Raw genomic sequence first — 14,170 nt, 5'->3', positions numbered from 1 at the left:
ATAACATGGGCTATGAGTTTGCAGTTGGTCTCCTGTTAGCAATAACCATTGTTTCTCCTCCCTTGACCAGTCAGATGACTTTTGGTTTTTATTTCTCTGAATTGTCAAAGTCCTAGTTACTAAATCTTCTACATATGGGATTATAGCAAAGGTCCAAATGGTCTCTGTAGTCTAACATAAACAGAAAACACCTGTTTATTCATAAATTTCCTTTGTCCAAAGACAACAGGGACCCAATGGCATTAAATGTACCTGAGTACATTTACTAAGGCTGACAATAAATGCAGTTAAAGAAAACGAAGAGTTCAGCTTCAAAAGACAATACAACAGATATTTTCCTCTTATCTATTTAAGGTACCTGGAGCCTATAGAAGATACCAGGCTCCTAAATGGAGCACATAGGATGCAGACTGAATTTTTTTCTTAGGATAGAGGACTGGTTCAAAAATCTTGTCAGAGTTTCCCCCTAAAAGGCCATGTTCTGCAGTCTACCTTAAGAATGCATATTTTGTGAAAGCAAAACTATGGCTGAAGTCTCGGGCAACCAAATGTCTTCCCAGCAGGAATGTGTGGCAATTCAGTCTAGGTCAGCTTTTCAGCCAGAGTGTAAAGAAAAATAAAACTCAAATTTTTCATTATCCATGAAAGTTCCTGTTCCTTTGAAGAAGAAGGCTTTGGGGGTTTCAGGTTCTCAAGGACAGAATGAATTCCATATGGGAATTGTATATGTCTTATTCCAATGGGATCCTGCCTTGCACCTCTCATGTTAATCTCTTTGTCTTAGATTTTTAAAATCTCTATTCTGAGCTTAGAGATGTATCTCTCCGTGACTGTTCCCACTGTGCAGCCTTTCCAAGTAGATCTGACTATTGAAGTGTTAATCTCTGATTGCCACCAAGGCTATTTTAAATGTATCAAGGCTGTCAGGAAAATTGTACTTATTTCTTAGCACCAGTCACAGTTTGTGTTCAAATTTGAAATGTCTGTCTCCCTCACTAGACTGTAAACTCATTATTGTGTCCCAATTTCCAGTACTGTGCCTGGTATGTAGTAGGAGATCCATAAGTACTTAATTGAGTGGGTGAAAGAGTGAATCTATCAATCTTTTTATCGAATTATTTTTTTCTTTTCCCCAGTTTCACTAAATTACTTTTAATCTCCTACCATTCTCCCAAAGTGCAAGTTATCTATTGGATAAAATTCAATTTATCATATCTTAAACATTAACAAGATAAAGAGTTAAGGATGTGACAATTATCATTCTTAAGTAACAATAGCTATGTTTTACCTTACCCTGTTATATGGAAAGTAAAATGTATCTTAGAGGTTACAATTAGCAGGGACTTTGAATTTAATCTTATTCTCTCAAAAATGCCCCCAATTGCCACCATTCTCTCTAGTTAATGATGTGATATAGTCCAAGATTAGAATACAGTACACAGAGCAACAGTGGAAACATTTATTGGTGTTTTCCTTTACAATGACTTTTTTCCCTCCTTTTGTTACATTTACTTTTTTAAAAAAATTTATCTTATTTATTTTTGGCTGTGTTCGGTCTTTGTTGCTACGTGCAGGCTTTCTCTAGTTGCAGCGAGTGGGAGCTACTCTCCGTTGCAGTGTTTGGGTTTCTCACTGCAGTGGCTTCTCCTGTTGCAGAGCATGGGCTCTAGGCACACAGGCTTCAGTAGTTGTGGCACGTGGGCTCAGTAGTTGTGGCTCTCATGGCTCTAGAGCGCAGGCTCAGTAGTTGTGGCGCACAGGCTTAGTTGGGCATATGGGATCTTCCTGGACCAGGGCTCGAACCCACGTCCCCTGCATTGGCAGGCAGATTCTTAACCACTGCGCCACCAGGGAAGCCCCAACATTTACTTTTAACTTTTTTCTTTCTGTCTTAACTGGGTCTTCCAACTGCCAATGGGACCTGAAGGCTGGTGACTTTGGGGATTATGGAGTCTAGATCCAGAAAAGGATTGAGGATTTATTTCCATTTTTAGCTTTATTATCCAATGACTGGATGATTCAAATTATTTAATCTTTAGGTATCACTCAACTCTTTAAAAATATATTGGTAATACCTAGATCAGTCTAACTTCCAGGGATGATGTGTGAAATGATACCTATGAAATATTCTTCCCAAGAAGTTCTGTATATCTGAAGGACAGTGTTATTTCCCCTGGACTACCTGTATTATTCAATCTTGCTTGTTATGATTCATTCGCATTTATCCCACACTATAAAAAGATAGCTGGGCTTCCCTGGTGGCACAGTGGTTAAGAATCCACCTGCCAATGCAGGGGACAAGGGTTCAAGCCCTGGTCCGGGAAGTTCCCACATGCCGTGGAGCAATGAAGCCTGTGTGCCACAACTACTGAGCCTGCGCTCTAGAGCCCACGAGCCATGACTGCTGAAGCCCGGGAGCCACAACTATGGAAGCCTGCATGCCTAGGGCCCGTGCTCCACAACAAGAGAAGCCACCGCAATGAGAAGCCCACGCACCGCAACGAAGAGTAGCCCCCGCTCGCCACAACTAGAGAAAGCACGCACGTAGCAAGGAAGACCCAACGCAGCCAAAAATAAATAAATAAAATAAACAAATTAATTTTTTTAAAAAAGATAGCTGTAACAAGGTGTAGAGAGAATTGTTTTTGACTTACAGGAGCCCATAAAAACCAATATATGTACTTAGATTAGGAATATCTCTAGAAAAATTTAGGAATTGCGAATTCCTAGTCCAAGAACACCAAAGAAATGTTTACCATGGCTAGTGGCATTCTTAGACAATACAGAGAATTTGGGGGATAATAGCAGTAATCTAAGTCTCCTTTAAAGAATGTGGTCAGTGAAAAAGGAAGAGTCATACCTAGCAAAATTCACTTCAAATTGTAGAGATTCAGTAAAAGTTGCATTTACTATTAAATTGCCCTTTTATCTCCACCTATAGATTGTGAGACTACTGATGTTTTGCCTCAACGAAGATCACGTGCTACCAGTTGAAGGAAATAGGAGACCTCAGTTGACCCTTCCACAAGGGAGCACAGCTAGCCCCTCTACACTGAATCGTCTCTGGACAAAATCTAATCACAAAGAGTGTTTCAGAGCAAAAACTAAATCACCTAAGTAGTCCTATGCATTTTAGGCACAAGTGGAGGGTAATTGTGAACATGATTATCCAAGAAAGTGATGTTAAGTAGGCCTATTCTTAGCATTTTTCCCCCAAATTGTGGGTCATGAACTATTAGTGGGCCACAAAGTTGACTTAATTGGTTGGAATGAGCATTTTAAAGAAAATAAATGAAACAGACTATAATAGAGTGGAATAGGATAAGATAGACTAGAATAGGATAGAATAGAAAACACAGAATGTCACCCCATGTAGCAAGGGTATGAATTTACAAACCTTATCTATCAGTTATATATTTTTATATGTGTGTACTGGGTCACAACGTAAAGTGTATTTTTTACTGGAATGGGTCAAACCACCTTGATACTCAAAAACTTTGAGTCTGACACACCAGGGTTTTGCATCCTCAGAGCAGCTACTTTTTTTTTTTTTTTTTTTTGGTTTCTTGACCATGTACAGGTGTGTTGCTTTTTCCATTTTTTAATTTTTTTTTTATCTATTTTTTTATTTTTTGGATGTGTTGGGTCTTTGTTTCTGTGCGAGGGCTTTCTCTAGTTGCGGCAAGTGGGGGCCACTCTTCATCGCGGTGCGCGGGCCTCTCACTATCGCGGCCTCTCTTGTTGCGGAGCACAAGCTCCAGACGCGCAGGCTCAGTAGTTGTGGCTCACGGGCCTAGTTGCTCCGCGGCATGTGGGATCTTCCCAGACCAGGGCTCGAACCCGTGTCCCCTGCATTGGCAGGCAGACTCTCAACCACTGTGCCACCAGGGAAGCCCAGAGCAGCTACTTTCTAATTAAGTGGCCTTGGTAAGTTATTAAATCTCTTTAATTTAATCTCTTCAGCAACCACAACAGAATTCTGAGCTGTCTCAGGCCTCCTTAATGTCTGTAAATGACTAAACTACTGGATTAAGCAACTTTAGTTTTCTACATGAAGACCAGTAGGCCTGGAATCTGGCTTCTCAATTTAGGAGCAATGTGGCCTTGCCCAAACTATTTAACCTCAATGCAGTTTAGCTTTGTTTTGCTTTTTTTTCCAATTAAAAAATGTGGATATTAATAGCAACTATCTCGCAGGCCTGTTGCGAAATTTTAATGAAATAAGGTACACAAACCACTTAACACAGTGCCTGTGAAGGGGTTCAGAACATGCCACCCCCAAATGTGCCATTTTAGCATAATATTTTGATTATTTTGAGCTGAAGGTGATTGCACAACCGCAAATGCAGAAGGGCTCTTTGACCTCCCCCTTTCTGCCTGAAGATTTCCCATGTGAAAGGTGTACTCTCTGTACCAGGAAGAGGGGAACATCTTATCACCACAGAGGGGCAGTTGACGCCAAAATGGATCGGCACAAACAAACCTACTGAAATGACCCTTATCTCCCAGTAGTTTCCCTCAGATATTTCCTAGCTTAAACCCCTTTTCCTTTGTCTTGTCACTCCTTCACAATTCATCATTCTTTGTTAAGAAGATATATGAGCTCTTATTCCTAACTGCTTCTTTGGGTTCCCCCTTTTCCTATGAAGTCTTCTGTGCACCCTGGTGGCACAGTGGTTAAGACTCTACGCTCCCAATGCAGGGAGCCCGGGTTCGATCCCTGCTCAGGGAACTAGATCCCACATGCATGCCACAACTAAGAGTTCGCATGCCACAGCTAAGGAACCCACGTGCCGCAACTAAGGAGCCGGTGAGCCGCAAACAAATAAATGTAAGTTGTTCCTGTTGTTATTATTAATAAAATTATCCCTTGCCTACACCCTTTTCTGTATGAAAGGAAAGAAGAGCATGAATAAAGGATGGAAACCCAAGACCATTTAATGATTCATAGACCTGCTGGCGTTAAAGCTTCCCTAGGAAACCAGCCGCCCCCTCCAAAATTTTTAATCTAAATATATGATCCATTAAGGAATTGTTCTGGTGGAAATGAAATACTGAGCACAGTCATACCGCAGTGAAGCCAGATCTGATGGTGGCGCTGTGCCTTAGCGATGGTGTTTATCACCACACCATCTGCCCTGAGCGGGAGCCTATACGAGGTCTCCATGGATTACGACTCTATCAGGAGATCAGACTGATTCAAGCCTTAGTGTGTGTTGCAAGTTGCATTCATTTGGCTACCTCTTTGCGTCCAGAGAAAAAGCCTACCGAGAAAACAACATATTCAAGCTCAGACTTCAAACTGTCTCCCCTCAGCCCGACTGAAATGTTTTTCCTTTTTGTCAAATGTGACTTCTTTTCAGTCTTTTAAATTGGATTAGTGGAATAAGCAAGTAGCATATAAGTAAGTGACGTTTAAAAAGAATGGTAGCGGGCTTCCCTGGTGGCGCAGCGGTTGAGAATCTGCCTGCCAATGCATGGGACACGGGTTCGAGCCCTGGTCTGGGAAGATCCCACATGCCGCGGAGCAACTAGGCCCGTGAGCCACAACTACTGAGCCTGCGCGTCTGGAGCTTGTGCTCCACAACAAGAGAGGCCGCGACAGTGAGAGGCCCGCGCACCGCGATGAAGAGTGGCCCCCACTTGCCGCAACTACAGAAAGCCCTCACACAGAAACGAAGACCCAACACAGCCAAAAATAAATATAAATAAATAAAAATTAAAAAAAAAGAATGGTAGCAAAACAAATTATTAATATAGATTCCAGATCTTTTTACATTGTTAGGTTGTTATATATTAGTTTGGCCAAACAGGCTTCTATTTCACAAAAGAGGAGGAAGAGCAGCTCCCAAAAATCAAAGAAGTGACAACAAGAGTATTTCTCAACATCAAACTTACTTTGGCTATTAGCAGGTTTATTATACCTACATGACAGGACTAATCATTAATAACCAATATTTTTGCTGTTACCAAATAAACAATACACCTAGCACATCACATATATATCAAAACATGTGACTGATGCTATCAAAAAGAAAAATTAACTACAATGCCAACCTTCTAATGCCACTATAAAGATTCATGAATAGTCCTAGTTATCTCTGCCCCTCTGCACGACTCCATAAAAACCTGAGCACATTTACCCTTGTGGATGAGCAGGGCAGGCAGTTGTGTCTGTCTCCTCGCCAAGAACAGAGGTGAACAGGAGTGCCCTATGATTCTCACCTGAAACCAGAGAATTAGGAATGCAGAGCTATTGTGACAGGCGACTAAGAATCTGGCCAGTTTGTGACAAGGATGTGAGTGTCCTTGAGATTCACCAACTGGGAGAAGGCACAGGAAAGAAGGGACTCTGACAGGATGGGGAAATCAGCTATGGAAATATCCAGGAATATTCATTAGGATTGTAGGCTGTTCCGCTTCAGAATTTTTGAAGAGTTTGAACCTAGTATGAGCTTAGGGGATGGACCAAGGATGAGTCTGAGGGATAGGGACAAGATCTTTATAAGACCTACTTTTTTTGCTAAAATATATAAATAAAAGCAAAAAAAGCCAGAACAGACAGCTAACATGATAACTTCAAAGAGTTAAAAAGAAATTTCAAAGGCACACGTTCACTTGTCAACAAAATTATAAAGCAGTGAGTCTCCCAAGGTTGCATCTAATTAGTACTTTAGCTACTTAATGAATGTTCATAGTTTGGACAAAGAATATTGTTTTTATTCAATTGTGTAGGTTTATTTGCTTTTAATGCTTAACATGTAATAGCTATAGTTAAAAAAATCCAAGATACAAGTAATATTTATGGATGGCCTAAACTGCCTTAACCAAATGTTCAGTATTTATTATATTTCAAATGTTAACATGAGTACAGCAAGAGATTCATTGAAATGTCATTAAGAGACAGTGTTTACAGGAAAGCAATTTCAACCAAATCTCTAAAATCAGACAATCAACAACTGATTATGAAATCATCTAAGGACTTTCAGTAAACAATTAATTACGGCATTTAAATGTTTCAGAAATACCCTGGGGTAAGAATTATCCTCATTTTCCAAATGAAGAAATAAGCATTAGAAAAAAATTAAATGACTTGCCCACCATTCCCAAACTGGAAAACTCAGTTCTAGCTAATTCAGATGCTCTAGCTCTGCCCAGTGCCCTCTGTTGGACGAGTCACTATCATAGAGATGAAACAAACACAGGACATTTTCTTGAGAGGGAGCCTGAATATTTTAATTATCTAGTATAGTATGTAGATGATGGACATCTTTCTGCTTCTATAATTAACCATCCTACTTGCCTATTAGAGTCAACCTCACTTGAAAGAAAGGAATTAAAACTCAGTCTAAATATTTTCAAAAGTATGAATTTAGTTAGACCTCAATGCAGTTTTTGCCCCTAAACCATCTGCCTGTTTTGGTTTAGATAACTTTTACAGAATGGTTACTTCTTCTATTAATTTTTTTCACTCAAGTACTTGTGTGTCGGTGCATTTACTCCAAATGATTAGAGGTGTTAGTGTGGCAGTTATGCCTTATGTTTTAACTTAGTTTACTCAGTTTTGATCAGGAAAATGGAAATGCTGTATTCAAATTTACTAACTTTCCACATCGTGGCACCTAAGAAGTTGGAATGAGAAGTCCTTTAAACTAAGAGACTAACACTTTACCTAGAGTTAAATTTGAATAACTTGTGGAGGTCTTTCATCTCCTGGTTAATGTTTGTGAACTTGTAACTTTGCCAACAGTGATTAATTGAAGTTATTTATTGAAGCCTTATTATATAACTTTCTCAAAAAATGCAATGGAGAATGGGTGACGTCTGGGCTTATCAGTACTGAGCCTACACATCTTTGTGATATAAAGCGCAATGAGGGAACGGGACAAAGTGCACTAGCTTGAGTCTAGCCTCAGCCCCAAATCTGAGACAAGTTGAATAGTCACTAATATTGTCATTCTTCTTCTTTTTCTTCCCTCCCTTTCCCTTCCTTCCTTCTCTCTCAGACACTCTACACATATTAACACATTTGATACTAATAACAACCCTATGAAGTTGGTACAAGTATTGTCCCTATTTCACAGATATCACTCAACTTCTTTTTAGCTCAGGCCAAGCAAATTTCCGTTGAATCCCTTGGATTCAGATTTCAGAACCATTTCTAGTCCATTGGCAAATCCTGGAGTGCCTTAGTGCAGCAGGTCAGAGAAGAAAATAAACCAGTTGCACTGAGACCCATTGAGTTCTTCAGCTCAAGAGATCCGTTTCATCAGAAGGCTGGCTTGGGTGATGTCTGAGATGTTTCTGGCTATCTTCAAAGACATAGAATAAAATTATCATTATTACTATTATTATTATTTTATTTTGGTGGCACCACACGGCTTGCAAGACCTCAGTTCCTTGACCAGGGACTGAACCCAGGTCATGGCAGTGAAAGCAGTGAATCCTAACCACTAGACCATCAGGGAACTCCCCTAGAATAAAAATTTTAAATCTAAGGAAGACAACTCTAGAAAGTGCCCAGAGAAGTGTGGCTGGAACCAAAGTCCCAAACCAAAGGTTTGGCTGAAACTAGACTGTGTCTGGGAGCCCTCTGTCTCCTGTAGTGGGGGTGTCTGCAGTCAAGTATAGCCGCAGCAGCTGGACCATGACATAGGGTCCTACAAGAAGGGCCAGAGACTGCTCCACACCTCAACCCTGCCCCTTCCATATTCCTACAAGTGGCAAAATTGGAGAGTCTCCATTTTTGTCATATTTCAGCCTAAAATCACTGGCACCTCAAATGCCTCCCTTTACATCCAGAAATAATGCTGTGGATTCTACTCTAGGGCTTGCTGGTCTCTCTAGACTCTTGCTATGACCCACTGCTTCTCGCTGCTTGAACTGTTCTGATGCCTTCAGTTTTCCTCTGTGCCCTTGCTTTCACTTCCCTGCTTGGAACTTTGTGATGGACACCGTAGTACTCCGCCTGCTTTGGTTTGGATTCTGGTTTCTCCTCTGTACTATCTTAAGACGTCTCTTGTCTTACTTGGGTTGGATAATCTCTACATCCCAAGTGAGGCTCCCCACACTACCTGCAAAGTCTGTCATCTACTTGTTTGCAGTTAATTAAAATCTACTTCATGATTCTGATCTTACCTGGTCCACAACCTCAGTTAAAATTTACTTCTTTCTTGCTCTGGTTCCTTAGCTAATTTAGTTCTATTTAGATTTTCATGAAATAATAGTTTAATAGGCTCCCTCACGGTCTTCATTGATTGCCTAAGTAAGAATTTCAGACATTGCAGAGGGCTATCAAGGAGATGTTCTGGAGTCACTGGGGCACCTCAAACCACACCGTAAGTACCGACTACTTGATTTATTGATTCAACAATATGGAGCATTTATTACATGCCAAGTGCAAGCATGGAGGTTACTACATACACCAGGCTGTGTTCTTATGGAGATTGTATTCTAGTAGGAGAAAACAGACAATAAGAAAATCAGTGAACAAGTAACTTCCGATTGATAAATGCTGATTTAGTACATTTAGGTTGCTAACAAAATACCACAGGCTGGGTAGCTTATATACAACAGAAATTTATTTCTCACAGTTCTGCAGGCTGGGAGGCCTAAGATCAAGTTGCCAGCATGGTCCGGTGAGGGCCCTTTTCTGGGTCGCAGACTTCTCACTGTGTCTTCACGTGGTGGAAGGGGGCTTGCAAGCTCTCCGGGCCTCTTTTATAAAAGCACCCATCCCTTATGATCTAAACACCTCCCAGAGGCCCAACATCCTAATATCATCACAACAGGCATTAAGATTTCAACATATGAATTTTGAGGGGCACAAACATTCAGACTGCAGCAAATGTTATTACAGAATTAAAGAGAAGAATGGGAAAGAGCAGTCAGAGTTGAAAAGGCAATTCTTGTCCATTTTAAAGGTATAATATATAATGCTGACTCCTAAAGAGATTGTACCAGTTAACACGTCCTCCAAAAATTAGTGCTTATTTCCCCATACCCAAACTAACATTGTATTATTATACTTTGTAGAGCCTTTGCCAATCTGAGTAATATAAATATGGTATCTCATTGTCATTTTAATAATAATTTGTTTTATTTTGAGAAGTTAGGCTATGCATCTTTTCTTTGCTGTAATTTTTGGTCCATGTCCTTTTCCCATGTTAGGTTTGGGTGGTTTTGAATTGGTTTGCTTAAGAGCTCTTTATATATCAGGGGAATTAGTGTCTTGTCATGTGTCCCAAATGTGCTTTTCCAGTTTGTGTTTTGACTTGCCCATGGTATTGTTTCCATGCAAAAGCAAGCTCCTTTTTTCATGTTTGTTTCTAAATATTTGGAGAATAAATGAGACTTAGTTTGAGTTCCCCAGTAGCAGACTCTAAGATGAGGTTTAATGTGCAAGTGATTTATTAAGGAAATTTTTTGAGGAAAAAATTCTTAGAGGATGAAAGCAGCAGAAGAAAAAAAGGGGATGAAGCCAAGAAAGGGTGCAGTTTCATGTAAAGTCCTGTGGAAGGCAGCATTAGCCTGATCACACAAAGGATCCTATTAAGTGCTGCAGGAGGCAAAACCACACTGAATGGGAGGGAGGGAGGAGGGGAAGCCACTGAATCTGGGGGAGGGGATACACAACAGACAATAAAAGGGACCTTGGGGGATCTGTGTGAACGCTGCCAGCGTCTGCTAACATTGTGTGGGGCAAGAGTCAATGAAAGGAAAGAATTGGAGAAGTTCAAGCCCAGCATTTGATTTCAATGTGGAAATTTCTTATTATTTACTTGTGATTCATTATTAAATGAGGTAACAGAAGGAATCCACCCAGTCAGGACAGTTTAGTCTACCCTGACCTAGTCACCAATGATTACTCCTCTCCTTCACCTCTCCCCAGATTTCCACAGTCAGGCCTGATGGTGCCAAAGATATTGGGAAAGGCACTTTTCATTAAGCTGAAGGCCAAGTAGGTAACTTTAGATGTAGATCTTGGGAGTTTATGAAAAGAGGTAATGGACTGAAAAGGGGTTGCTTGGTCTTGGTTAAGGAACACAGAATTTAGTCTTGCACCATTACTCATAAAGGACGTCCTTGCTATATTTCTGGAGTAACTTGAAAATAGCCCCTGATATTGACTTTCATTAATATCACAAATTATTTTCTTTTTGGAGGACATGCAGGCTCCACTAAGGAAATGTCTTAATCCTCTAGTGGAGAAAAATTTGATCTTGTAAGGTAGGTATTAAGTAGAGAGCATTTGAAAGACTTACAACTCTTTTAATGACAAACAATTATATAGCACAAAGCATTACCCAATTGAAGGCTGTCCTCTCCCAAATATCACTCCCAGGCATGCCCCTGTGTGTTATGTAGATTAGTGGTTCCCTAGGGAGGCTGGGGGTTAGGGAAAAATAGATAGTGACTGCTAATGGATTAGGAGTTTTTTGATGGCATGATGAAAATGTTCTAAAATGTGATGGGGTGATAGATGCATAACTCTGTGAATATACTAAAAACCATTAAATTGTAGACTTTAAATTGATAAATTATATAATACGTTAATTATATCTCCATTAAGATGTTATAATTAAAAAAATTCTTTCTGGAGGAAAGCAACCCAAATTTTGACACTTAGAATTCCCACAGACTAAGATCAACAAAATACACACTCATGATCAAAGGTTGCCAAACACACAAATAAATAAACTACCATGACTGAGGTCAGCAAGAATTAAAAAAAAACAAAACAACAGGAAAACAGGTATAGGATCTCCTAATGTTTAAGTAATTATAAATATCAAATAGAAAATATTAAATATCTCTGTATAAATCTTAAAATTTTAAAAGATGAAATCATAATAATGATTAGGCAAAAGACTCTTATATGATAAGCAGAAAAAATTGCCTGTTTAGACACTAGACCAAAAATATAGAACTTCAAAACCAGGTCTAACATTTTACAGTGGGCCAGAGAGAAAAGACAGTTTACTTACAAAGGAAGGCATTCAGATAAAAAGTAGTATTATCACAAAAAATAACATAAAACTATGAAAAAGGATCTACAAAATGCTAAGGAAAAATAACTGTCAACTTATACTTTTATAAACATCAAAACTTTTTATATTAAGAGTAAAATTAAGACATTATCAGACTAAAAACTAGAGAGTTGTCCCCCAGCAGACTTTCACTAAGGGAACTTTTTTTTGGCCATGCTGCACGGCTTGCAGGATGTAAGTTCGCCGACCGGGAATTGGACCTGGGCCCATGGCAGTGAAAGCTCTGAGTCCTAACCACTGGACTGCCAGGGGAGTCCCAAGGGAAACATATTTTGAAGGGAGAAGGATGGAGGAAGGAAGAAAGGAGAGACAACCATCCCCATGTCACGTTTCTCACAACTCCTAAGAACAATCTAGTTGTTTCTATTGCTCCTGCTTAGGATATGAAGCAGAAAATTCCAATTAATGTTCTTTAAAAGATCACATAACTTTGCCTTTTCTTGTTATATATTTTAACTTTTTTCACTAGGAATACACATCATAGTTGATTAGGGAGCTTTTTCAAAATATACATGTTAGTTAAGACTTCTGACTCCACAGTAGGTGGTGCAACCAGGAGTATTTGTTTTGGGATGGCTCCCCAAATGATTTTAATATGCATCTCTGGCTAGGAATAACTGAATTACTATTCTTTGTTTTAACTATTCTTTGTTTAAGAAACATTTTTCAAGTGCCTCCTGTGTGCCTGGTCTGAGCTTGACCTAGGAATACAATGGTGAACAAGATAGTCCCTACTGTTTAGGAAGTTGTAGTGAGTAGTGAGTAGAGGGAGAAAAAAATGAAATGAAAAAAGTGTCCATTGTGCAGGGCATAGTAATGGCAGAGACTGCTTATTATTACCCACTCTCTGTTCCCTCTTTTAGTAGTAATAGATTTTAATCTAGCCAAATGGCTGCCAGAAAAAGAGCACATTTACCATCCTCCTTGCAGCCAGCTGGGTCAAGTGACCAAATTCTGCCAAAAGATGTAAGCTGATGCATCATGTGATAGATTCTGGGAAATTTTCTAAAAAGAGATTTATTTTATTCATTTGTTTTATTTCCTCTTTGTACTGTTCTCCATTTTACTGCTTGGAATTTAGATGTGATAGCTACAAAGTCATTCACCATCTTGAGATGATCAAGTAGTGAGTCTGACAGTTCTTGCCCCTGTCTTTCTGTAGAGCAGAGTCTTGAACTATCTGCCTCCAGAGGGAAAAATAAACTAATATTTTAAAAAAGAGAATAAGGGCAGATTTCTTAAATCCAGAGGGAAATATGGAGGTGTACCAACACAGTACAATCATTAGTAGATTAGAAGTACAACATTCACTATATATTTTGCCTTGACAAAAGAATTGTAAGTAATTTGGGGGTAGCAATAAATTTGATTGCAGAAAATTACTTCTTTCAGTAACTGAATAAAACAAAATGCAGTAAGTGGCCTAAATAATGACCTAAGACTTCTACTTTCCAGACACAGAGAATAGAGTAGCCTGTTCGAAGTTTGCACAATAAAAGTGGTACTTGAAGTGGAAAATTGATGGTTCCTGGGCTCGCAGAGAGGAACAAAATGTCACGCTCATAAATGAATGTTCAGTAACATTAAACATGTTCCTAGTTCTTAAGATTAGTAATAAAGACAAAGGAAGCAGTAAGTTTATATATTTAGTCCTTTGATAGAAACAAAAAGCATACTACTAACATTCACTTTGACTCAGTATTTTTGCATTATTAAATTTTATTCTATAATTTAAAATCATAACAGAGCTGCTGCTCAAGATTTAGAACAAGCAAATAACTTAAAATTTGATAGCACTATATATCACTTTATACTTGATGTACATGGCTTAGTAATGGTTTCTTCGGGTTCCCTTTCTTTGATGAGATTATCATTTCCTTGAGCTTAGTTGGCCAGTCACATATGGCTTTTATATTTGTATACTTTAGAGTTCCATACCCAGTAGATGCTTAACAAACTTTAGATTAGTTTAGCTATCTCCAGGAAGTCTTTCTAAAATGTAATTGGAAATACATTTCTAATGTATAAGATTATGAATCTCCCTCAATATGATTAGAGAGAAGTCAAAATAAAGCCTAAACAAGACAAAATAAAGCCTAAACAAAGCCTAAACAAGTATT

The 14,170-nt window shown here is 39.1% G+C and overlaps 1 protein-coding gene across 2 annotated transcripts in view; it reads right to left on the bottom strand.

Annotated features, from left to right (window-relative positions):
- Positions 1-14,170, bottom strand: part of LOC309665723 (uncharacterized protein) — a gene marked incomplete at its 5' end in the record, with an annotated part of 320,068 nt that overhangs the window by 213,003 nt on the left and 92,895 nt on the right. The gene's annotated exons all lie outside the window — the stretch shown is intronic.

The sequence above is a fragment of the Balaenoptera physalus genome (assembly GCF_965194825.1).
Source record: "Balaenoptera physalus genome assembly, chromosome: 8".
NCBI lineage: Eukaryota > Metazoa > Chordata > Mammalia > Artiodactyla > Balaenopteridae > Balaenoptera > Balaenoptera physalus.
This window is presented reverse-complemented; position numbering and strand designations above follow the sequence as displayed.